This window comes from Pteropus medius, unplaced genomic scaffold (genome assembly GCF_902729225.1).
Source record: "Pteropus medius unplaced genomic scaffold, Ma_sr-lr_union100, whole genome shotgun sequence".
In the NCBI taxonomy this organism is placed as follows: domain Eukaryota; kingdom Metazoa; phylum Chordata; class Mammalia; order Chiroptera; family Pteropodidae; genus Pteropus; species Pteropus medius.
Genome location: NW_024349802.1, coordinates 22,449,237 through 22,475,771, shown reverse-complemented (window position 1 = coordinate 22,475,771; position 26,535 = coordinate 22,449,237). Strand labels below are relative to the sequence as shown.

The following is a 26,535-nucleotide window of genomic DNA, read 5'->3' as shown; positions in this document are numbered from 1 at the left end:
GTGAGATTCTAGTGGAAACGGAAGGGTCAGGTCAGGGTTTGCTATGCCCTTGTACTCCAAGCCTGCAGTGATGTGAGTCTCGTGGTGTTCTGAGACTCAGTTTCCAATGAGAGGAGAAGGGGGTTCCCCACACAACACTAAGCAAAAGTAAGATGTCTGAGAATTCATCTCAATTCTGACACTATCTACCTGGAGATAGCATCAAATTCCACAAGTAAAGGGTTCAGTCCTACAAGGCTCCCCTGCCCCACCCCACCCCACCCGTCCACCGCCGGCTCTTGAGAAGCTAGTTACAAGCTCAGGTTGTTACCTGTGTTTCTTATCAACCAGTTACAGACTGGAGGTTCCCACAAACCCCTGACTGGATTTTAGACACCAGTCACAAAACCAGGTTGTTACTATACTTCTGACTTTCAAGCTACAAACCATGACCCCAACCTTGGGTTCGACTAATTTGCTAGAACGGCTTAAAGAACTCAAGAAATCCTTTTACTTACTAGATCACTTAATTATTTAAAGGCACGTAACTCAGGAACAGCCGCACACAGGGAACTGATGCATAGGGCAGGGTATGGGGACTGGGCAAAAGCTCCCATGCCTTCTCCAGACATACCACTCTCCCAGTACCTCCATGTGTTCACCAACCCAGAAAGTGTCCAAACCCTGCCTCTTTGGGTTTTTATGGCAGCTTAATTATATAGATTGATTAAATAATTGGCCCTTGAAGACTAATTCAACCTTCAGTCCCTCTCCCCTCCTCAGAGGAGGTCAAGGGATGGAGCTGAAAGTTCCAATCCTCTAATTACATGGTTAGTTCTCCTGGCAACCAGGTCACCTCCTTAGGTGAGGTCCCAAAGTCACCTCATAGACATAATAAGGATGCCTTTGTGGCTCTCATTACTTAGGATATTCCAAGGGTTTTAGGAGCTCTGTGCCAGAAACTGGGATGAAGACTAAATATATATTTCTTATTGTAAATCATAATATCACATAAGGTAATAATGACAACAGCAACAACAAATAGAAAACCAGTAAGTCATAGTTGGACTTAAAAATCAGGTAAATCTTCATAACCATTTAGAATGGCAATAATAACCATCATTATCATCGGCAAATAATAAGTGCTGGTGAGGATGTGGAAACTGGAATCCACAAACATAGCTGGGGGCAATGTAAAATGGTGCAGCCACTATGGAAAACGGTTTATCAGTTCCGCAATAGGTTAAACCTAGAATGACCATTTGACCCAGCAATTCCACTCCAAGGTATATACCTCAAAGAACTGAAAACAGGTTTTTCAAAGAAAAACTTGTACACAAATGTTCATGGTGACACTATTCAGGATAACCAGAGGGTGGAAACAACCCATATGACCATCAGCAAATGAATGGATAAATAAAATGTGGTGTATTCGTGCAACAAAATATTATTCAACCATAAAAAAGAATGAAATTCTGACACATGCTACAACACAGATGAACCTTGAAAACATGCTCAATGGAAAAAGCCAGTCACAAAAGGCCATATACTGTATGATTCCATTTATACAAAATATCTAGAATAGATACATTAAGAAGAATAGTGGTTGGCAAGGGCTGAGAGGGGAGGGTTCTGGGCAGTGACTACTTAAAAGATATAGGGTTTCCGTTTGGGGTGATAAGAACATTGTAAAAGTAGATGCTTCTGATGGTTGCACAGCATTGCTAATGTACTTTTGGCTACTGGATTGTACACTTTAAATTGATTAAAATGATAAATTTCATGTTGTGTGTATTTTACCACAATAAAAAAAAAAATTGGATAACTACCTTATGAACTAGAAACAGAAACACTAAGTGGAGTATGGCTACAGCACAGACCTGCTGGCGCAAAGGCCTAAAAACAGACCACAGCGACTGGCACTCAGCTCGGCCAAGCAGAGAAGACCCTGTGAGGGAACAGCAGGAGCCCGACTCCCTGCCGGGGGCTCTGTGTCTGGGGTGGGAGGCGGGGAGCATGTGCCAGGCAGGTTAGTGGATAAAGTGGCCTGATGTCTATATCACATTTAAAAAGGAAGGTATAATTACTTAATAAATATACATGTTAAAATTTGAATGGTCATTAAGCTAACTGAAATACAACCTGTGGTCCTGAAAACAGAAGAGAAAAGGAATAGAAAAAAATTAATCCACCGAAGGAAAGATAAAAATTGTTTAAAAGTAAAATAAACAGAAAGAAGAATAGTAGAGAAGAAATGCAAACATAGCAGAAGTAAAAAATATTCATTTTTATATATATGTATATATGCAAAGGCTGTCTATAAAATAAAATATTTAAAATGAAACCATATAGAAATATTTAAAATGAAACCATATGAAAAGGTTGAAAATAAGGACACGGCAAAAAGATATTCCACGCAAATACTCACAAAGAGAAAGCTGATGTATAAATATTCATATCAGGCAAAATAGTATTTAAGGCAAAAAACATTAATGTGTAAGGAGAAAGTTATATATAAAATAAAAAATCTAACAAGAAACTATACAAATCATGACTAGATATGTAACTATCAATAGATCTTAAAAACATGAATTAAAAGTTATCAGAAGCATGAGGCAAATATGGCAACTCCTAGTGTGAGATTTTAACAAAAATCTACTAGAAAATTATAGACTACTCCGGATAAATAAGAGCAAGCATGCGAATGATCTGAATAACAATATTTAAGTAGTTTAATGGATTTGTAGAACTCTATACCCAACAAATTGAGGATCTACATTATTTTCAAACGCATTAAATCATTTGCAAAAATTGACGTTGTGCTAGTTTACAAAGCAATTTCAAACAACCAGGGTCATATAGAACACACTTTCTGACCACAGCGCAATTAAATAATAAATCAAATAAAACAGCTAATTAGAAACCAACCTATCTTGGACATATAACAATGCTGTTGTAGTCCGTATCGATTTCCCTGCTCCCACTCTTGCCCTCCAAAAGTCTATTATCTCTGCAGCAGCCAGAGCAATCCTTTTCAAATTCAACAGAGATTATGTCATTCCCACGGAAAAGAGAAATCTTCCAATGGCTTTTTATCACAACTAGGCTTAAATTCAAACTCTTTACTATAAAGACACTACAGGATCTGGTCTGCTACTGACTCTCCAATCTTTATTCTTTACAAGGTCCCCCACACACCCAATTCCATGTTATTTCTACTCCAGGGACTTTGGCATCTTTCTATATGTCAAACAAACCAGGTGCCTTCCTCTCCTTGGGACATTGCACTTTATGTTCCTGGTGCCCGCAATTACCCTCCCCCAGATACCAACCTTCTTCATTCTCTATCCTTTGCAGAAAGAGCAGAAAAGCTTTCTCTTTCTCCACGTAATTTAGCACAACCTAACATGTATTATGTAGTTATGTGACTGTGTTTTAAAATCTCTTTCCCCCTCTTGCAATAACAGATTGATAAGGGCAGAAACTTTGTTTTGTTATTCCTACTTACTAAAAGACTATGTCCTCAGCGTCTAACACAGTGTCTCGTACAAGGTAGGTGTGAAAAATGTTTCTTAGATGAATGAATATCAAAGTCAACAAGAGCTTATTGAGTTAACTGATTGTTAGAAAGGTCAATATCTTTTCAGACCTGTAGCACTTAAAATGATGAAGTGGCCCTGCTTTTCCATGCAGAGTTAGAGCGCATCTGAAACAATGTATTCAGATCCAGACTCTGCAATTTAAACAAGGAGACAGAAAAGGCGAACAACCAAGATGGCCATAAAGTCTGTAAATACTGACGTACATACATAAAAAAGGCTTCATGTTTTCTTATTACAATACACAATGTTCTCAATGACATTATAGGATATGTTCAATGTGTTGTTTCTCATTAGCAATGCAGAGTTCAATGAACAAAAAAATTGCGATATATGTGGTGTATTTACATATTTTCCTTAGCTCTTCGCTTATAGCCGTGATGCACTGCACCTCAGATGATTCATATCTCTGGTTTTTATTAAATCAACCTACATTTTTACCATGTCAGAAGGATTCAGATATGGCACACAGGTAGCCCACTGCACATGCTCCCACACTCAATCCAGGTTTAGAAATGACCAAGCAGTCCCTCGCCAGTCTGGTGTGGATTTGTGGGCCATCATTTGGAACCACTCTTAGTGACCCAGCCAGTCAAGTATGGGTATTAATTGGTCACTTACATGTTGAAATGTGTCAATTAGTAACCTATGTTTCCAGACTTTATAGTTACCCTGTACCTTCTACAGTGTTTTTCAGTGGTTCATTGAGGGAAAAGTAGGGATTAGGGCCACATAATGGTTACTATATGGACTCTGGAATCAGACTATCTGAGTTTGAATTCTACCCCTACCTCTTAGAAGCTCTACATAAACCTAGATTACTTCACTCTTCTCTTGCTCAGCATCTGCATCCACACAATAGAAATAAAAGTGATCCTAACTTTATAGGTTATTATGAGGATTAGATGTCAGAAAAGCAATGATAACTGTGCCTAGCAGATAGCATACTCCAAATCCAAGCTTGCTATTGTTTGGACATGGCTAATAAGAATAACCGTAATATCAACATCTAACACCCATCGATGACTGACCACCATCCTTGGCTAATTAGTTCAAATTTTCAGGAAAATATTTATTTATCACGTGCAGGGGTCTACATATTCCGATAAGCTGTATGTAAGACTTTGAACAGCTTGCTTACCAATTCTGAGCTTATTTTGTTAATCACGATACTTAAGGCATGATGTTATACCAATAGCAATGTGATGGTTACTTTTATGTGTCAACTTGGAGAGAGTTTTTGGATGAGATTAAAATTTAAATGAGTAGACTCTGAGTAAAGCATACTGTAGTATATAATGTGGGTGGGCCTCATCCAATGGGCTGAAACTCTGAATAGAACAAAGGCTGATTGGCTGACTTCTCTTGAGCAAGAGTAAATTCTGTGGTAGATGACCTTTGGACTTGAACTGCACATTGGCTCTTCCTGGAGGCCCAGCCCTCCAGCTCACTCTCTATATCTCCATGTCTTAGATTTGCCAACCTCCATAATCTTCTGAGCCAATTCCTTAAAATAATTTATCTGTTGATCTGTCTGCCTGTCTGTCTACCTACCTACTTATCTATATACACACTCACCCTTGGTTTTATTTCTTTGGAGACTTCTAATATAGGCAGTAAAAACAGTAAAAGAGCAGTGAGTGGATGAATACTACTGCAGGATTATTTCATCTGAGGAAAGACAGGAGAAACTGAGGGAGTCCAGCCAGGAGAAGAGAAGGCTAGTTTAGGTGTAAGAGCTATCTTCAAATACACAAAGGACCATCGGGGGGAAGAGAGACTGAGCTTGTTCTGGGTGGCTCTGAGGAGTGAGATAATTTGTGGGTAAATCGTGGATACAGACCGATGTCAACTTAATGAGAAGAAAACTTTCTAATAGCTAAAAGATGGAATGAGAGGAAGAGGCATTGTTTCTCAAAGTTTGGGACTCTGGTATGCAAGATGATTTTAGGTGTCACAGAGCATGGCATTACATATATGATAGTCACTACCCTTCAACTCTCCTCTACTTTTCATGATGTTAAAGATAATGTCTCATATCAGGCCTACAATGACGTTAATACCTCTGTCACACTTCTGCATTTTCATTTTTGTCAAAGGCAAAGCTGGACTCAAGTTTATTCTCCTGCTATTTATAGTCACTTTTTTACATCTGCCTTCTCTTCATGGGAAAGCATGTTGGTTTTTTACTTAGAGTTGTGTTAATTTCTCTTTTTAAAGTATCAAAGAAAAACAAGAATTTTACAGAGGGAAAATATTAAGTAAAACTAGTAATGAAGACACATAGTTATACCTCAGGTCATACCAGGAGTACACACATGACTAAAGCCTGCGTAACACAGGGAAGAGGGTGACCTGGCAAAGACCAGAAGACCACGAGTGGACTCAGCTCGAGTTGAATGTGAGGACTAGATAAGTTTTAAGATACATTTTTTTCCGATCTGAGAGTTAATGATTCTATAACATGCTAGATCCTTAAAGGTGATGTGATGTTATTCAAATAATTAAATAACGTGTCATCTAAAACAGGTAAAACAAGCCATGTAAGTAACTTTCAGAAGTGAACACTGGAAATATCTTTATTTTAGTAGACATCGATTAGGTTTTTTTTGAAACTGAGCTTTATTTTAAAATAAAGTCTGAATAAAACATCCCCCCAAATAAGGTGTTCGCTTCTTTGATTCATGTAATTTGGTCAATGGGCACATGTGAGACCATAATGATGGACAGGTCTATGATATGAGCTGAAAGAGAATAATCCAGGGCTGGCAGGTTTTTTTCCTTTAATTATTGAAATTTAAATGACTTTCACTTATAATTAATTTTATACATTCTTTGAAGAACTGTCAAATTGCATTTCCCTAGATTAATATTTGAACAAATCTATTACTTGCTGTGGAAAGTAAAATTTTCACAAAACCTAAATACAGTCCTAAAAGGGAACTGTTGTGCAAACAAAATGATTAGCCTAAATTAGGACAAATGAAACATAATAAATGAGTTGAAAATGTACAGTGGGAAACAATCCACATTTATGATTCTATAGGAAAAAAATCAACAGAAATTTCTGTTCTGAGAACTGGAAGACTGTCCTGTTAATTTAGACAAAGCAGTTGCTGTGTCCCCAAGCCTTCAGATCGCTCCTCCTCACAATTTAGGAGCAAGAAAGAGACTTTCTACTTTTAAGTCTCCACTTGATTATAAAATAATGGCATTTCTAAAATTCAAGCAATTCAGTCAATGTGCTATAAGATTCTTAAAATGTGTTTTGATTCATCAATAGATGAATAAATGAAATATACATAAAATGGAATATTATTCTACCTTAAAAAGTAATTCTGACATATGCTAAAAAGATGGAAGATATCAGGTTAAATTAGCCAGTCACTAAAGGTCAAATACCATATGATTCCACATACATGAGTTACTGAGAGTAATCAAATTTACAGAGACAAAGAGCAGAATGGTGGTTTCCAGGAGGTGGGGAGTTATTGTTTACCGGGTAAAGAGTTTCAGTTTTGCAAAATGAAAACAGTTTGAAGATGGGTGGTGGCTGTACAACAACGTCAATGCATTTAATGCCACTGAACTGTACACTTAGAAATGGTTTATGTGTATTTTACCACAATTAAAAAAATTAAAAATGTATTGCAATCGTCAGAGAGGAGAAAAAAAGTGTTTTGGTATAATTCCTTGCTCCTTACTTTTCAATAAATCAATTCTCCAGCCAACCAACAAACCAGCATCTCAAAGAACAAATTTCTTTTACCATTAAGCATCACATTTAACTTCCTCATTCTTTGATAATGATTCCAGACAGAAAATATACTGACTATGGCAAATCTCTTTTTGATTTAGCCTGAAAAACTTGAGGGAGTGAGGAGAGAACAGTCTTTCGAGAACTCTTCACACTGCACAGACCGTTCTTACAGCACAGCTCCAGAGTCAGACTGGTTTTGACACCCAGCTTCCCACTCTTCCCTCCCCTGCCCCCACTCAGGAGATGTGAGCCCTTGGGTTTACAACTTGGTCTCTCTATCCTCAGATTCATTATCTGTCAAAAAGCATTAATAATTAAATCTGCGTCATAGGGTTGATGAGTCCTTTGCATAGTGCCTATTTCAGAGTAGGTGTCAATTGTCTATAATCACCATTTTCCTCCTATTAATAACTCCATTAAGTTAATTAGGTAAATACTATTATTATAATCCAAGAAATTAAAGGTGAGGGGAAAGACGAACCTCTACGTTATATTCAGATCTGATTCCTTCTTTACCCCATGGCTCAGACCACTATCGCCTATTGCCTGGAATTCTGAGAGTCTCCACCTGCTTTCATCTTCGCCTCCCTTTCTCCACGTCCTGCAGTGCTGTGATCCCAAATAGCAACCCGAGTCTAACAATGTGCTTCCTTTGCTCGAAATCTTTCAATGTCTCCTCCTTTTCCCTTAGAGTAAAGCTTTCACCATGGCCTGCAAGGCCCTACATAGGTCTGGTTCCTATCACCTGCCGGACCTCATCTACTCCTGCTGTCCCTTGGGTCACTCTGCTTCAGCCACACTGGCCTCCTTGTTGTTCCTCAACATGACAAACATGTTCCTGCCTCAGGGCCTTTGCACCTCAGCCAGGAGTCCTTTTCCAAAAAATAATCTCATGACTAATTCTCTCACCTCCCTGACGTCATTGTTCACATGGCAACGTCTCAAGAGGCCCGCCCCGACCCCGCTACTTAATTCTACAACCTCCCTCACTCCTCTGTCCCACTCTCTCTGGCCCTTCATATCCTGTGTACTGTGCTACATTTTTCTTTCTTCACAGTAATTATTACCTTCTTACATAGTACATAATTCACTTACTTTACTACGTTTACTGTTTATTTTCTCTTCCCTCCACCCCTCAATAGAATTAAGCTCTATTGATACAGGATCTCGGTCTGTTTTGGTCTTTAATGTATACCAAATAATTAATACAGTTCCTGGCACATAGTAAATACTCAGTAGATATTTGTTAAATGAAAGAAATGCATATCTATCTATCTATCTATCTATCTATCTATCTATCTATCTATCTATCTGTCTTTCTATCCATCCATCCATCCATCCATCTATCTATCTATCTATCTATCTATCTATCTATCTATCTATCTATCTATCATCTATCAACATCATCTATCACCTATCTATCTAGGCATCTTCCACTTACAACATATATGCTTGGAGCTCTGCATGAGTTATTTTATTTACTCCTCATGCCGATCCTTTCATATGAGTAATACTACCCCTATTTTAAAGAGAAAGCAGTTGAAATTTAATGAAAGAAGTGAAGTAACTTATCTAAGACCGTGGACTTGGGAGCTGGGGTTTAGACTTAAGTTCTTGACCTTAAATGTAGCATTCTTTCCATAAGACCACATCTTAATATGACAATGGAAAAAAGTAGGCGATATGTAAAAAAATTGGTCCATTTGCAGATTACACCCCTGCTGTAAGGAGTGACCTGAGGAACCAGCTCAGATACTGGAAAACCACTGAAGTGTATTCAATACCATTAGGTTGATTGTTTTTACTTCCAGAGAAGCAGATGGCATTGACCCCAACCCTAACAGGAACAGTTCTATGTTTCTAAGTCATCAAGAGTAAGTTATCCAAGAGCCACGCAAACTGGCAACCACCATGGGCTCAGGAGTAAAAGTCCTTCACAATTTCCAACTGTTGGAAAAACTTGAAGAAGTCCAGAAAGGAGTAGAAGACGGCACAGTTAGCTGAGGTCTAGAAGGTGACAAAGACATGACCCTTACAAGATGGACAGAGATGATAATCGAGCCTCCAAGAATAATTATGAAAACCGAATACACAGTTAAAATACACAGTTAAAATAGAACATGGACCTAAATACCCAGAAATTTGTAAGATTTGTAACAAAAATCAGTATAAATGGAGTTAATAGTTCTAACGGCATGGTAGACCCAGGAGCCCTGTCAGTGCTAGCAAAACGGCAGAATTCATATTGCGTCAAAGTCGTGCAAGAGCTTCAGGAACTGATGAGGTCTAAAGAAAACAGGAAACTCCCTCAGTCACCTGAAGGGCAGTGTTACCACAATTAACCAAGAAGAAAACCACAGGCCCTCCTCCTCTGCCCTCCGATTTAAACAGTCTTCGTTTTCCGCAATTTTCTAGATAAACGTACTGTAGACCTCCAAGTACTGGAAAGGAAGCCCCCATCCAAAGGCCATTTATCTTAATATACTGTAATTATATTTTTGTCTATTTGAAATATATAAGTTGTACTATAACAACAACAACAAACAACAACAAGCAAACAGTTATCCAAGCCTCAATGGTCAGAAAGACCTTCCCATGAATTTCATTGGTTTCCAACTTGGATTACCATAGGGCTGGATAAATACCAGCCAGTCTCTTGCTACTGGGCTAGTTAATTCCTTTTAAAATGAAGAACAATCCTTTATTTTTATATGTATTAAGGCAAGGATGAATATTTCTTAGCAATGGCTTCAAAAAGAACCAGAAACAATCCTGGGAGAATCTCCAAAAGCCAGACCTGACGGAGTCCTCAGTGGCCATCTACTCTGACTTCTTAATTCGCAGAGGGGAAAACTGAGAGCCAGAGTTGGCAAACACTTCCGCACAGAACCATAATGTAGAAGAATTATCAAATCTTGTCGACAGAAAGACTTTGTGCTCTGAATGCACGTGGGCGTTACAGAATGGAACGTCCTTCCACATTTTCCTTAATTCAGTCTTATCCTTCATTAAGACTAGACTTCCCTGTGTATTTCTTTCTGCCCCGAGGGGGGTAAATTCTAATTAATTAGATTGTAACTGAAACTCGATGGCTAATAAATAATTGTGATGGCAGCTATTATTATTGAGTGTATGTACACACACACACACACACACACAATGTGCCAGAGTAAGAACTTTAAGTGCATTGGACCATTTCAAGCTAATAAGTCTCATTAATTATAAACATTATCCCTCATCTGCTTTTCAGGTAAGAAAACTAAAGATCAAGGATGTAAACTGACTCATCTAAGTTCACCCAGAGAACCACAGGCAGAACACAGATGTGAATTGGTCAGGTGTTTATCTAACTCCAAAGCCAGTATTCATAATTAGTTTACTACACTATATTGTTACTTCTTAAAATTATCTTCAGTTAATTTCATTTGCCTGAAACATATAGGATGGGGGTGGGGTGGGGAATACAATGTATTATCCTAAACTCTAACAATTATACAGTAGTAATAATTGTAAATGATATCCGTCTCTGAATTTTAAACTTGTTTTCTGCTGTAGAGTCTTTCAGTTTATGCATTCCATGAGCCTCTTTTATCATGGCGTAAATACAGCCCACATTTGCATTAATGCTGCTACCATATGGAAACTCATGTCAGCACTTAGCAGGGTTTCTCGGTGTCATCCATGTAACTTTGAGAAACCAGAGGGCTTCTTTCCAGATTTCCCTCTTGAACTGGCTGATACAACAGTCTTTAAATTTGCATTCAATTGAGAACAGGGTTTTTCCTTCCAAGGGGTTTTACTACTGCTCTGCAGGTGAGGATTTGGGGGAGAGTGCAGTTGTGGGGGAGGGAAAAATTATATGACAGCACATTTGCTTCTATTAAGAGATGCAAAAGGAAACTGTTACATCTGGCTCCATTTCCTTGCCAAATTCTTTAATTGTTTTGTAATCTGAGAAAAAACAAAGGTGATGAAAGAAAATAGAAGTAACTAGGCATAAATAAAACGAGCTCATCGCAGAATCCTAACTCCATCGTCATGGCAATACATATTTATATATCTAACCTCTGACCCCTATTACCACTAAAGACTCTGATGTTGATTTTTTTACTCTCCTGTTGGAGGGAAAAATATAAAGAGATCCATAATTTTTACTCCCTAAGGTTGATGAATATCATTAGATAGAAGCTGACACTGCTTTATAATAATGCAGTGTTCTCATTACCTTCAGAATCTAGAGCTAAAATCCTCTTGAGATGTGTGTGAGGTCAGCTTCCTTAAACAGGCAGAGGTCTCTTACAGACTCAAGGTTAGAGAGTGTGCAAGTCTCCTACGGGGGTTCAGGAACTCAGTATCTTGCCTAACAACCTCTGTTACTGATAACTCGGCAAAGCCCTTTAATTCTCACAGTACCCAGGGGAAGTAGGCATCATTATTCCCAATTTACAGATGAGGAAACTGAGCAGAGGTTAACTTGCTCGAGGTATCACAGCTAGGAAGTGGCAAATTTGAAACTTCATATTCTCGAGTCTGTAGTTTTAATTATTGTTCTATTCTGTCTCTTGTGGAAATATCTGGGCCACTACAGATTTTTATGCAGAACTAGCCTCAATGTCTATCTAGACAGCACATATTTTTTGTTTTGTTTTGAAAGATCCAACATGTACTAAACCCAAGTTCCACTTCGCAAGCTTAGTCGTACAAATACCGCTGTCTTGCTGCAGATAACATTCTCTCATCATGCTGCCCGAAGAAGCCACGCAGACACTGTGCCCAGGGAGAGGGGGTGACAGTGCTCTGGATTCATGATGGAAAACCTCCTGGTTTGAGAAGTTCAGGGGTGTTTTTGAAAAGGGACCAGTGCTCCTAAGGCTGGAGGGTAAAACTGAGACCAACCCTCATCTTCTTTCCACTGGAAAAAGTCCCCACTTCACATGCTCCTACTCTGGATAATTACACTTTCCTCCCATCCCCATTTCAAAGCCAATGTTTACGGAGCTCATACTATACATCACGCACTATTAAACACTTTGTTATCTCATTTAATCCCACAACCACCTGAGGAAATTGATATGATATTCACATTTTATAGATAGTAAAACTAAAACAGAGAGGGGAGGGGGCTGCTCAAGGTCATCCAGCTAGTAAACAGCAGAGTGGGGTTCAACCCATGTCTATCAGATTCCAGAACAGAAGCTCTCAACCCTATCCCTTGCACAACAGATGGCATTGGCAATCCATCCACCACATGCCTACTTTTGCCTTCCAGAACACCCTTAGTCCTGTCCCTCAATTGAAGACCAGTGAGTACGGAGCTTTATCTCTGGTCAGAAAACCTGAGTGGCTTTTGTTGTTGCTGCTGTTGTTAAACTTGGACCATTTGCAAGTGCAGACAGAAACGGTGTTTCCAGCCACAGTGAGGATCCAGAGGTTTTTCTGCTCATGCACTGGACTCCTTGGCTCACATTTGAAATTCATTAGACACAGCATCATTTCATGTGCTTAGAGTTTTGTTCTCTCATCATAAAAATATAACATAAAGGGCAATAATCCCCAGTGATTATCAATCTCTGATTCTGCCCCTCGCGTCGCCCTCTCCCCGCCTTTCGTGACTGAACTATACACATCCTTCCCTGGGTGGCTCACTCAGGCTCAGTGTACTAGATAATGAAGTAAGTACTTAAGGATCATAACAACACCTGATCCATCTTTCCACCCCCAGTGATTTGCTGCAGTGTCTGACGCAGAATAGAAGTCAACAAACATTGCTTGTTTGTATGAAGGATATCTTCATGCATGCTTGCAAGTAATAATAACTCAGAAGTGTGACAAAATTTACAGTGACATGATGGGGAGTTGACTTTTGATTAAAATGATAATGAGACTCACCAGTGATGGCCACCATGTGTTGAATACTTAGTTATGTGTCAGGTGCCGTGTTAACACTTCACATGAATGATCAAATCCTGTCCTCTACAAGGATGTAGGAAGGAGAGAACACTGCTGACTTATCTCACAGGTGAGGAAGCTGACACTGGAGAGAGTAAGTAACTCAGCTGAAGACTTGGAGCTCATAAGTGCTGGAAATGGAATTTCACATCCGGAGACCACTGTCTGACACTGCTTTTGAAAATGAATCAAGTAATATTTTCTTTTTTATTAATAACTCATTCAACATTTTTGAGTGCATTATTTGCCCTGGGTACTAATATTAGCCACTAGGAATATAAACAAGGCAGAGCCCTTCTCCGAGGATCATAATGTTTCCTTTTTCAGATGAGCAACTATCTAAACTGGGGCATGATGTGAGAATTTTCACAGGGTTAGAAGAAACAGACACAATTTATTTTACATAGTAAGTTCTTATAGACAATAAGATATATGTAGTAAATGGAACCTTTCCACAATCTTAGAGGAGGACAGGAAAAGAGCATTATATCCAGCCTGATGGGAAGCACGGGGGGAGTATCATGGAAGGCTTCCTCGGGGTAGTGATACTTCATTGTTAGTGTTTTGTTTCAAATCTAAAATGAACATGAATCTCACCTGAAAGTCATACAGGCCTAGTGACAGTACAAATTTTCTAGTAATCTTCCAGTGCAAGGATAGGAAAACTTTGTAAAGGGTCACATAATAAATATTTTAAGCTCTACGGGCCATATAGTCTGTCATAACTATTCAATCCTGTTATGTCCTGAAAGCAGTCATAGATAATACATAAATGAATGGGCATGGCTGTGTCCCAATAAAACTATATTTATAAAAACAGGCCCACAGGCTGGATTTGGCCCAGGGTCTATTTTGCTGACTCCTGCTCTGCTATGAAAAACTTGAATCTACAATAGCTGTGTATTCATGAGTACCCACATAACTAGCAGTATATATAGGTGCAGAAATCCTGATAAATTGAATCAGTTTCTGATCCCAGGAAGCAACTTTCCTGACTATGACTAATACCTCCCATCTTTATCTGAGAGAAAACACTCCGCGAACAACAGATGGTGTTGCTATGGAGTCTTCAACATCCTCCTCAGCTGCAGATATAACTATGCCAGTTGCAGGCTGAAAACGATCAACCAACTGAGAGTTTCCTGGGAAAATATTTAAAAGGTAGAAATATTCTACAGATGGGATATTCAGAGCTATGGTTGATTTTCTTAAATAAAGAGTAATCACTAGTAAAAAAAGAATAATCAAAGGCACTCATTCTTCACAGCCAGAAAATCATTAAAACTGGGAAAAGCATTAATGATTCAGAGTAGACACAAGACCACATTATCACTCACAATGCGATTGCTATGTTATAAATCACATGAATCTGTATTTCTAAATTTGACCCTCTGGTAAATAATCTACAACCATAGTTATAGAAAAATGTACATTTCCTCTAAGTCTGCGAAAATTCTCACATTATATCCTGATTTATATAGTTGTCCATCAAAAAAGAAAACGTTTAAGAAAAGTCTAATATGTTTTTCAGCCAAGACAAGAGTAAAATGTACATAATTTGACTTTACATTAGTTCTTAACCCTACTTTAAACTAGCTTGGGTCTAAAGAGATGATTCTTGTATTGTTTATTTAACAAATATTTATTTAGCACAAATTCCAGCAAAAGAGAGGAGATACAGGAATGTACAAAATTAACTAAATAAAGTTATAACCCACGAAGACGTTAGCATTTGCTAGAATTCACTGTAAGTCATTGCTAACCATGGATGATTTCCTGTCCTGTGTGTTAACATTAGATATTGATAGTACGTAGAGGGATACAGGGAAGGAAATAAAACTCTGGACACATGTAAGGATAGTGTGATTAGAAGATCACAAGACAAAGTAAATTCTGAAGAAGGACCTTTCAAAACAGAGGCAGTGAAAAAAATGACATGGAAGCTTTTAGGTGACGAATAACCATGAGTCATTTAATCTTCTTAAGGTGTTCTCTACTTTATTAGGGAACACAGTGAGAGTGCCTGGGCTTAGTTTATTTAGAAGGAAGAAAATGGGTTTATGGAGCCTGAGTCCCTCACTAGCTTGTTTTGTTTTGTTTTGTTTTGTTTTTAATCTCATCATTTATGTCAGGATATCAGGCATTCAAATCACCATTCAGGCATTAAACAAACACGTGCAATGTGATGACTGACTTAAGAAATGGTAATTTTCAGGCAGAAAGGATGAATCTTCAAAAGGAGAAATATGTAAAACTTAAAAGATTGTGGAAAACAATTCCACTGACAATAGATCAAAAAAAAATCGCTTAGGAATAAATGTACCCAAAGAAATGCAAGACACATATACTGAAATCTACGAACATTGTTAAAAGAAACTGAAGATCTGAAAAAAATGGAAAAACTTGACTGTGCCATTTTGAGAGTGATAGTCTAGAAGACCAGAGGTCTAAGGTGTACGCACGCACGTGTGTGCACATGTGCGTATGTATACGTCTAGAAAGGTGGTGAGGTAGACAGAAAACAAATAATATGTCTAGTAGTGTTAAGTGCTAAGAAATAAAACACAAAGTGTAAGTGTTAGGAATGACAGATTCTTCATTGGAAGGATGGTCTAAAATTGTGAGAATTTAGTAGATATTTGGATGAAAAGAGGAGATGAGATAGGTATATTTTTGGCTAAAAACTGAGGTGGGGGATGTTACTGGCGGGGCTAGGGTTGAGGACGTTTGACATGAGTGTGGGGACAGGTTAGAAAAGATCTGGGTACAGGATCAGGTTTAGGTATGAGGCATAAGTGTGACAGCTGAGTCTAAGCAGGAATACCGGAAGGGCAAGCTGGTCAACTCATGAAGGAACGTGTGTACTAAGTGAGATGCCTCTCTTGAAAAATGCCTCTTTATCTCATAACTATTTCCTTAAAAGAAGATGATCCTCAAGGGCAGAAAAACAGTGAGAAGTGAAATGCTATCTTTGTGCATCATGCTAATTCCCGAATCCTCCAATGCCACACTTCAAAAGCACTGTGCCTCAGTCCTTCAATTTCTATTTGCTAAGAAAGGGCCTTCTTTAGTCCACGGAGGACAGGTTCTCCAGCAGGTCCTGGTCTGAGCTTTAACTCAGAGGCCTCTGTGAGCCAAGACAGGGAGCTCAGGAAGAGAGAATCTGATAATGTTTTATTTCAAACGACTCCTCCACAAATGAAGCTGCTTATCTGCACAAGCGAAAGAAAGTGAGTCATAAAGCTCCCTTCACTGACCCCTGGAGCAGCAATGCTTAGTTACGTATCTCTGTGGACCGAGGAATCTGAGGATAAACCAATGGACATAAAGTAAGCTCTCACAGGGCTGCCAGTGTGTCCCAGGCTCGCACTGCACCAGCATCAGTGGTGGCAGTGAGGCTTGGGGTGGAAGGGGGAGTAAAGCCATCCTATCTATAGCTTATCATTGAATTGACAGAATGTGAAACAATTACCTCAGTAGGTACCAGTATCCCTTACCTTTTTACTTATAGCTGGAAAGCCCTTATCTTGGAACGCAGATTTTCCCAGCTCTCTGCAACCAAATCTTCCCCATTTCTTAAAGATAGGATCAAATTCTACTTCTTCCCTGCAGACCTTCCCCATTTACTGAGATAAGACATATAATTGATCTATACTTAGGATCCATTGCAACCTTGCAGTATGGTTATGAGAAGGAGCAGTGTCATAAATCCCAGATTCACCTCTTTCTGAGTCTGTGTGTCAGATTTCACTCATGCTTTCTGCACCTCAGTTTCCCCTATCTGTGAAATTGGCCTAATAATAAACCTCATGGGGGGTTTTTATGAGGCTATAAAGAATTAATGTACGTAGAGCACTTGGAATGGTGCCTAGTTTATAGTAAGGGTTCAGTACTCTTACTGTTCTTATGATGATGATAATGGTTATGTGTGTTCAGTTTTCATTTGCCTAGGAGATAGTAAATTTCTTGGTGGCAGTGCTTACTTCCTGTCTGCCTCTGAACTTCAGTTATTTAGCAGAAAAGGTTTGGGTATCATAGAATTAGATATATGAATTTTGGCTCGACTGCCTATTAGCTCTATGTTTAGGCAATGGCATTGAAAGGCAAGAGTTTGAGAGGCTATTTATGAATATCCAGCATTTGGACAAAGTACAGAAAGATAGGTAGCCCAAGGAAAACTGAAGGGCCCGTTAACAGCAGACTCAGTAAACATGGCGTAGTACAATGAGGTGGCCAAGTGGAGTAGACAAAATAACACTCACATTTCTATCTAGCATAGCCTATTTCTAGCTCATTTACTGGTACATGCCTAGTAAATGCTAGGTCCTTCTAGGTCTCTATCCTCTACCTCACGTAAGACTCTCTGTAGAGGTACCAAGACAAGTCCATGCCTTTGACAAATGAATGTTTGATATAATAGATGAATATCTGTAGCCAAGTATGTTCAACAGAATATTTTAATAGGTTTACAAAATCTGGAGATATAAAATACCGTCGTGTTTGCATCTAGGCTAATAATTTGAGTGCATCCGGCTTTGGTGATGGATGTACTCTACATTTTGTGTTACTGAAAAAAAAAAACATGGATGTGTTCCTTTAGTACTGATCTGTAATCAAAGATGATATTGTACCTTGGGCAAAGTAATACCATATTTAATTGCTCTTGGAAAATTAACTATTCCTAAAAACAATGAATACATTTCCCAGATTTAGTGTTTTTTTTTGTTTGTTTTTTGTTTTTTTTTGAGGTTTAAATAATTGATTTCTGTCTTTTGACATAAGGAAGAGAATGAGGTATTGTGAAGAGAGAAATGGTCAAAATAACTTCCTATCTGAGCTGGCAAATTTTACAAATTGATAGGATCTTAAAGTGCTCAGGGCTGAACAAAATTTGAAAATGCTGTGAGGCATATTGAAGACAGAGTATTTTAGAACATTATTTAAAGTTCTTCCAAGATGGATGGAGTAGCCACCTCCTCCCGCGAGATCCCAGGCACCTGACCTACCCTTCCAATGGCTCTCTTTACTCCTCTCTGCATACGCCTTTTAATCCTTCCAGCTCAGTAACAGTCCCTCACCTGGTACCACCAGTGACCATTCATTAATGTTCTCTGATACTCATCACTTGATTCAGTGCTCTGTGGGCACTTCCTCACTTAATCCTCCCACCAGCATTATGATAAACGTCTTACTTTCCAAATTTTATAAGAAAAGCAAAACAGAGGCAAAGTGACTTGGCCGAGATCACATGTCTGGCAGGTGGCTGAGCCAATTCAGTTTAGAAACAAGGCCAAAGCTCTGAAATCACTGACTTCATTACCAATATTCAATTTCCCCCAAAGTTATGTATGGTCTTCAGTCCTCTATGCTTTTCCTTCTCTTAGTTGCTCTGCAAATTCCTTATTTGGGTGTTTTCATAAACCAATTTGTATTTAATTTGGTATTTTCGCTGACCCCAAAACTAAATCTATTTGAACAGCGATTAGCTCAAAATGCATGAAGTACTACCTTGAACTCACCATAATTCATACTTGTCTGATTATCTCTTTCCCTCTCAAAGATTTTGTAGGTGATATTGTGGTTAAGAAACTAACATCTACTCTGCAAAGCTGATATTATCCATAATGTCAGTGAAAGGCTCAGGGACTGGGGTACAGGGTAGGGCGCTAAGTCAGTTTGAGCCAGTAATACATGATTGTTGGTGGTTCCCAATAAAGCAGCGTTGATGATCTTCAGTGTGACAGGCTATTTGTCAACCACTGGACACAAATAAGAAAGCGATTAGACACAGTTGCTGCTGTTTGCCACCTCACAACCCAGAAGGGAACGAGCCCAATGCTCTGGATGACAGGCCCAAAGCCAGAAAGAACTGAGTCCGTGATGACACTGAGAGCCACTGAAGCAACCAGACCTGGAGTGTGGTTTACTATAAGGCCATCGGTGAAGTGAGCTGATAAGTTTCCTACTGGTTCGAGCCAGTTTAAGTCTGCATATTTGATACTTGCAGCCCAAAGCATCGACTGATAGAGATTATCTTCTTCTATTTACTTAGGTCTGAGTCCTTGAAGCCAACTGTCAGTCTTTTATTTATGCGAAAATCATATTAACATTGCCTTCACCTTTTAGTACAGTGATTTCTCTTTATAAAATATCTCTGGAACAATGGTTCTCAACTATGGTGATTTGGACCCCCAGGAAACATCTGGCATTGTGAGGAGTTATTTTTGGTTGTCACAAATGAGAAGGGGGTGCCACTGGCATCTAGTGGGTGCAGGCTAAGAATGCTGCTGAGCATCCTGCAATGCAAAGGATAATCCCCCACGACAATGACTAATCCATTCCAAAAAGGAAAGGTTGAGAAACTGCTCTGGAAGGATGCACAAGATATTGGCCATTACAACTCCCTCTGTGGAGGAAAATGGATAGCTGAAGCAAAAGGCTACCAATAACTAATACAAATACTTTGAAATAAATCATTAAACCAATTATAATTTTTTTTTTTTATAAATGTAGGGACCTTTTTTAAGTAAAAGAGTTGGGAAGTAAATGCAATTTTTCCTGTTTGAAACCTAATTACTTTTTCCTTCATGACGATGTCTTCCTATGTCCAGTCACCTGCCCAGAATTACACCACAGGCCTCCTGCTGACCTCGCCTCCCAGGTTGCTCTCCACTCTTTTCCCGTCATTTCATTGCTCTATGACTTGTGACAGCTGCTAGGGTTCATGGTAACAACTCCAGATACTTCTCCTGCCCTTCAAATCCTGGCTCCATTCCTACCTGACATCATATTTCACAAATTTTCAAGGTCTAGACAAAATTTCATTTATTCTGTAAAGCCTTCTCTAATCACCTCAGTCCATGATAATCTTTATTTTTTGCCTTCTATGGCATTTAGTGCCACAGAACTCAATGAAATAAAATAATCTGCAAATCTTTCAGCATTAGGACTTCCTTCATAGACAGTAAAGTTCACCAGAGAGGTTAAAGAACTATATTTTATATTGTTCTTTCATTCTCCATAGATGTGACCATAGTAGTAGGCACAATGGTATTCAAAATAATTGCTAAAACACAAACACACGTTTACATGCCTGCTGGCCCTCCAACTGAGGAGGCAAAGTTCATTTTATGTGAGAGGTAGATGAAAAAAAAAAAAAAAAGAGAAGAAAAACGATCCCTAACACTTGTAGATATAACAGAGATATAACAGATAGATTCTAATCTCTCTTTATAACTTCTCGGAGAACCACACCATCTAATCCTGAATTTCCCAGCTGTGTATATGGGATGTTAACCAGAAGTCCAGAAAAAAGAATTCCATGGTCCACTTAATTTGGCAAATGAGTTAAACAAAATTAAGTGCATTTCTTCAGTGCAGAGCATCTCAGAATATGCTAACACTTAATATTTAAGAATATGCTGTTTTCCAAATGTATATTTCTTAGACATTTCTGAAGGATATTCATCCTTGACAGTTTTAGAAATGCTGATCTAGACTAAAGCTTCCATTTTTCAAATGAAAAAACTAACACTCATGTGACACTTTGGCTAATTAGTTGCAGAACCAGGAGCTGATGCCAGGTTTCCCATTGTGACGCCTTCCTCACTTCATTTACTTTGTGACCTCGACACTCTTTCCCCATCACCCAGCGTGAACTCCCCCATCCACACACACAAGCTTCCATCTCCAAAGCCTCTGTGACAAGCTGGGCATGTGTGATTCCCATTTCCTAGATGATAAAATGAGGCCTCGGAGAAGCTTAGTGTCTTGGTCACAGCCATGGTTGCAGTGAGCAAGCTGGGACTAGAAACCTGGAGCCTGACTCCACGCTGATCCATTGCTCTTAGTATACACTTCTCTCTCTTTTTCATTGTAGCAATAGAAATGATTTTTGATAAAAGTTTGGAAGTGGAGAGGTATAATCTACTGCCCCCTGGCCTTAAGTTTAAGACACATAGCAGTCTCATTATATCATTAAATATTTCACTTACTGGAATACACACCTAAATAGAAAAAAAAAAAATACTGCCTAAGATAATGGGATATTAAAAAGCAAGGAGAGATTTGAAGAACGATCTAGTCCAACATCTTTATTTCACAGTCAAATAAACTGACATCATAAAAGGAACAAAAACTTAGAGTCAGTTGGCAGAGCCAGCATCTGAATGGGTCACTCAGTCATAAGACTGCTTAGATGCCTCCATTTACCAGCTGTGTGACCTTAGGCAAATCACTTTGCTAAGATGTTTTTTTTTTCCCCCTGAAAAGTGAGGCTATTCATATCTAGCTCTGAGCATGAAGATTAAGAGAAACAAAGTAAAGGCAAGTTAACATGGCCAGTGACAACAGTAGTTATTAGGTAATTGCTAGTATTATTACCTGGAGTTCATAACTCAGAGTACTACTAACAATTATTATCATCATCACCTGCTGATAAAACATCTTAATTCCCATCCTTATGGGGAAAACGCTGTCCTTGTCTAGCATAGTTACTTTTTCTTTGGCCTTTTAAAAATCTGTCTTTACCATCTTGGCCGAGAGTAAAACCATGCTGACCTTCATTCTTGTTTTGCTAGTCTGTTTGCTGCTGCCGACATGCCAACACTGTGGTTATTTCAAACTTGGTGGAAACAGAACTCAAATGTCTTCTTGGGTCAAACAGTAGTGAGTGATGATGCCTAGGACTGATGGGGGTACACACCTTTACCCCTAAAACTTCAAATTCAACATTTTGAAGACACTGGAGTGGCAAACACACTGCATGCGAGGACCTTGTGGAGAGGCTGAAACTGAGATGCCCAATAATGCAGAACCAGCCACCTTCACCCCTGACAAACATACTTCCTTTTTCCCACGATGCCTTGCGAGTCCCTAGACAACTGACTGTTACTATTGTGCAGCCCCAGTCTGTAGCAGGTGGTTATAATTCAGGAAAGTCTACTTTTAGGAAATGAAAAAAATGACTCTCTGGTCATCCACACCCCACCCCTCGCTCTGGAACCTTCTGGAGCCTTCACTTTGGATTATTTGGAAGGCTCAGACTGAGAAATGTGGGTTGGAGGGAGACCAACACCCATATCCAGGCATTCCAGACATGCAGGGAAATAAACAACTGGGAATGGAACCAGAAGAATCATACTGCCTGGAAGAGTTCTTCTGAGCCTGAGGTGTGTGTCCTGGAAAACTAAAGTCCTGGGGAATTTGTAACCTTGACCAAAACCAGCTCTTACGACCTGGTGCTTCTCCAGTTCATCACTCTGCGACACGTGTGTGTCCCTACTCAGCAATTTACACAGTTCAACCCAGTTTTTCCTACGTGCTGACATAGGGACAACACCGGGCTAGCTGCTGGGGCTCAGGGTTTGACAACAGTGTTCACATTTGGCAAAGTTACGCATTTCAGATTTTCTGACAGCAATTTTCAAATTTCACGGTCTGGCAGTTCTCAAATAACTCTCATTTAATTGAGAGGTAAACTGATGTCCAGAAAGGTTAAATGATCGCCCAAGTTCCCACAGGAAATCACTCATAAAACTGAGGGCTAGAAGGCAAGTCTTTACTAGCAAGCTAGGTCTTTACTGCATGGTATTTGAATTTCTCCCTGACTAGAGAAAGGAAGGATAAGGGTGCAACTTGCTTGTTGCCTCTCTTTGAAATTCTCGCTAACATCACCTAGACTAGGGGACATCACCTAGACTAAGTAACCAGCTTGTTAACTGGACGTTGGAGTCCCTCTTACTCTTATGTATGCACATCTTGATCCTCAGAGAGGAGATTTAATTCAGGAAATCTCTCTTCACTGGACTACACCAGACTGAGCTTTCCCAGCTGCTTCCTGAAGAGATGGTGTTAATCTCTTAAATCCTTTAATGACAAAACTGCTAGAAAACAGAGCCAGAGCCAGCCTACCCTTTGGACTGACTCCACAGGGTCCACCAGAGTCTGCAGGTTTCCCCACAATCACAGGAGCACAGCCACTTCACTGCCCACTTACTGGTCACTTGTCCTAAAAGTAAGTCCACAGAAATGGGTTTAGCAACTGCTGGCTCAGAAGACTGAAGAAGACCTCTGGGCCCCCCAGGTCATGATCGACATCACCCATGATCAAGGCCCCTTGAGCACTTACTGTGGTGTCTGGCACTTGGCCCGGCCTCTTCGTTTTTTATTCCATTTAATCCTCATAACAAACTCATGTGTTAGGTATTATTATTATTTCTAGTTTGCAGAGAAGAACACTGTGGCTCATAGAGAGTTAAGGACTTGCTCAAGGTAAAGATGCATAAACTGTAAATGGTTTAGACCTAGAGCTCCTGCCCTCCACAACAGCGCCATAACCGCTGAAGTCTCTGGACCGGTGCTGTAATTTCGGAATCCTGCTTTACTGACATTTTTAATATAAAGGACCTGAAGTCACATGCTACTTAAAACTGAGTAGCACTTAGGAAGCACCTGTTAAATGAATAAATGGGTTCACTTGCATTCTTTCTTCATCTAGATCAGTGGTTGTCAAGGGAGGCATTGGGCAGATGTCCTCCAACTGCCATGCATATGTGAGGGTGCTACTCACATCTACTATATAAAGGCCAATGATCTTACACGACAGCTTGTCACAATAAAGAATTTTCTAGCCCCAAATATCCATAGTGCTGAGGGTGCTGAGAAACCCCAGTCTAGACAAAGCCGGCCAAGGTCCTGTTGATATCTACAGATCGTAAAGCGGCTTCTGCCTGGAGAAATTCCTTAGAATCAGAATCTTCTTGGGCTTCCAGACCCATGACTTGCCCTTGACTTCATCTGGATTTTAGTCTTGTGTGTCCACACCTTGGACACCTGCTTCTGTCTTCTTGAATTTACATACATGGTCTGCAGGTTCTAATCTCAAAAGACTGGGAACAGTACCTGGCTCTCCTGCTTTAGAATTCTTGCTCTGTCATTGCCCCTGATTGGCTGTGACACCCTGGACGACTCTTTATTTGGAGCCAGTGTGCTACAGGCAGCCAGCAGAAGCATGAGGTTGACTATTATCAAAGGGAGACAGCAGAGGTGTGAAGTTAAATCTTTCTTTGAATTCAGAGTGCCTAAGTGGGAAGGCTGATGGTGCGGCATAAGACAAGTTACTCTATCTCTCTAAGTCTCACTTTACCTTTTCTTACCTGTAATGTAGGGATAATAATAGTACTTACTTCCCGGGGTTGCTAGGAGCATAACATGAATTAATATGTATAATGCATATTACCTGACAGTATATGAAAAAGTGCTTCATTTTTTCCAGAAAGCTGGTTATACTCACACAAGCTAGTTCCAGAAAGTCAGGATGCACTCATATAATGCAGATAAATCATTCTGATAAATTCTTACCTTTAGAAGTAGAATTCAAAGGTGACTATGTTTAATATATCCATCGCAAGCCAAACTGCCTTGAGAGGCAAGACAATTATTGTAAATAGGTGCAATGCTTGGATTAACACCAAAAGGAGTGTGTCAATCTGAGAAATGGTATACCTTGCCCAAAGGCTTTAAAAAAATTAACATCCTCTGCTCCCTCCCAAAACACACACACACACACATTTACATATGCATGTGTGCATGCATGCACATACACAAACACATGGTCCCTCCAAACTGAATTTGTTGTCTTACAATTTGCACACTTCTCTCCAGACTTTTAATAATTTTAGGTCTATAAAAGTGTCCTCTGTTCCTACATGTAGTCATATGCCCAAGGTAAAGATGCTCTAAGTGGATGAGAGCCAGAGTAGTCTGATCCAGAGTGAATTACAAACAAACCTATAGAGCCAAATTTAACAGAAGTCATCTTTCCAAACACAGGATGTAATCCTCTGACCAGCTTAGTATACAATAAATGCTCTCCCTTCCAACACCAACTATTTGGCAATCACCCTTGGAACTTCTGTTAGCATTTAGTATGGCTTGTATTTAAAGTTTTAAATATTTTGGGGGTGGGTGGTGAGAATGAATGCTTTATATCATCAATTCACCTGCAAGTTCATTGGGGGAGAAGTGCCTGCACATAGTAGGCATGCAAATAAACTTTTTTTTCCTCCTAACTTTGCCATTAATATTCTGTCTACTGTTTTGATCAACTCATCTTGATATACACGGTATTTTTTATTTTCACTAGCCTTCAAAATCTTTGGCATTTCAATAAAGGCAAGTGTTTGCACTGATGATTAAAATCTATTACTTAACCAGTATATAATGAATATTCAACAGATGCCTAGCATAATGCTAGTCACTTTTCAAGGAATAAAATAATAAGCTATATGACATTATCTTAGTTCTCAGAAATAGCATGATATTGTAGAAAGTGATGAGACATTAGAAACAGATAGCTCTCGTTTAAATTTCTAATGCTCTTATTTGCCAACTCTATGACATTTGATGAGTTAACTTATCTAAAGCTTCATTTTCTTCTATGTAAAATGTGTATGCCATGGCTTTTGCTTTATAGGATTTGCTATAAAGTAGAAGATTGAATAGCATACACAAGGTTAACATAGTTCCTGAGACACTTTAGGGGCTCCACAAATGTTAGATCTTATTACCCTTTCCTTCTTGTGATACTTTTTTCTGCTGCCCTCCATCCATGCTAAAGACTTAATTTATGATCTTGGCAAAACCAACACGCTTTTTCACAAAAGCATTCCGACAGAAACCCAAGAATCATAATTGATTTCTCTCTTCTGTTCCCTCTCCCTGCTCCCGTGCTTGTCTCAGCAGCTCCAGTCAACCGTACCTCCAACATACTTTTCAAATCTCAGCTCTCCATCTTCTCCGCCACCATCTCACTTGGAGTTGCCATTGTCTCTTACCTGAACCACTGAGCAGGTCTCCCCCTGGTCTCCCTGCTCCCACTGTTGTTCCTTCCTTCGGTCCATTTTTGATGCATCAGTCATGAAAAAACATCCTTTCTCAGATTAAAATCCTTCCCTGACTGTGTAGCTCATTTAGGATGAAACCCCAGGCCATCAACATTTCAACATTACCTTCATAGCCTTGCTTGTAGCTGTTGGACTCAGTAAGTTGTACTTGAGCACAAAACAAGTTATATTCAACTTATACAACTCTTTCCTTTCCTTACTCCTCCAGCTGTGTAAGCCTTCTTTCTGCTCCTTGAGTATGTCAAGCTTTTTGCCTCCAAGCTTTTGCCTTCATATTCCTTTGGTTTGAAGCATTCTCCTTTCTGTTCTTGCCATGGCTAACTTCTTTCTGTCTCAGAAATAT

At 39.3% G+C, this 26,535-nt stretch overlaps 1 protein-coding gene and 1 pseudogene across 12 annotated transcripts in view; one reads left to right on the top strand and one right to left on the bottom strand.

Moving 5' to 3' along the window:
• The window catches only part of SGCD (sarcoglycan delta), a 1,323,040-nt gene that overhangs the window by 143,249 nt on the left and 1,153,256 nt on the right, over positions 1–26,535 (bottom strand). The window lies entirely within an intron of this gene.
• LOC120581175 (ubiquitin-conjugating enzyme E2 variant 1-like) lies at positions 1,843–9,680 on the top strand (annotated as a pseudogene).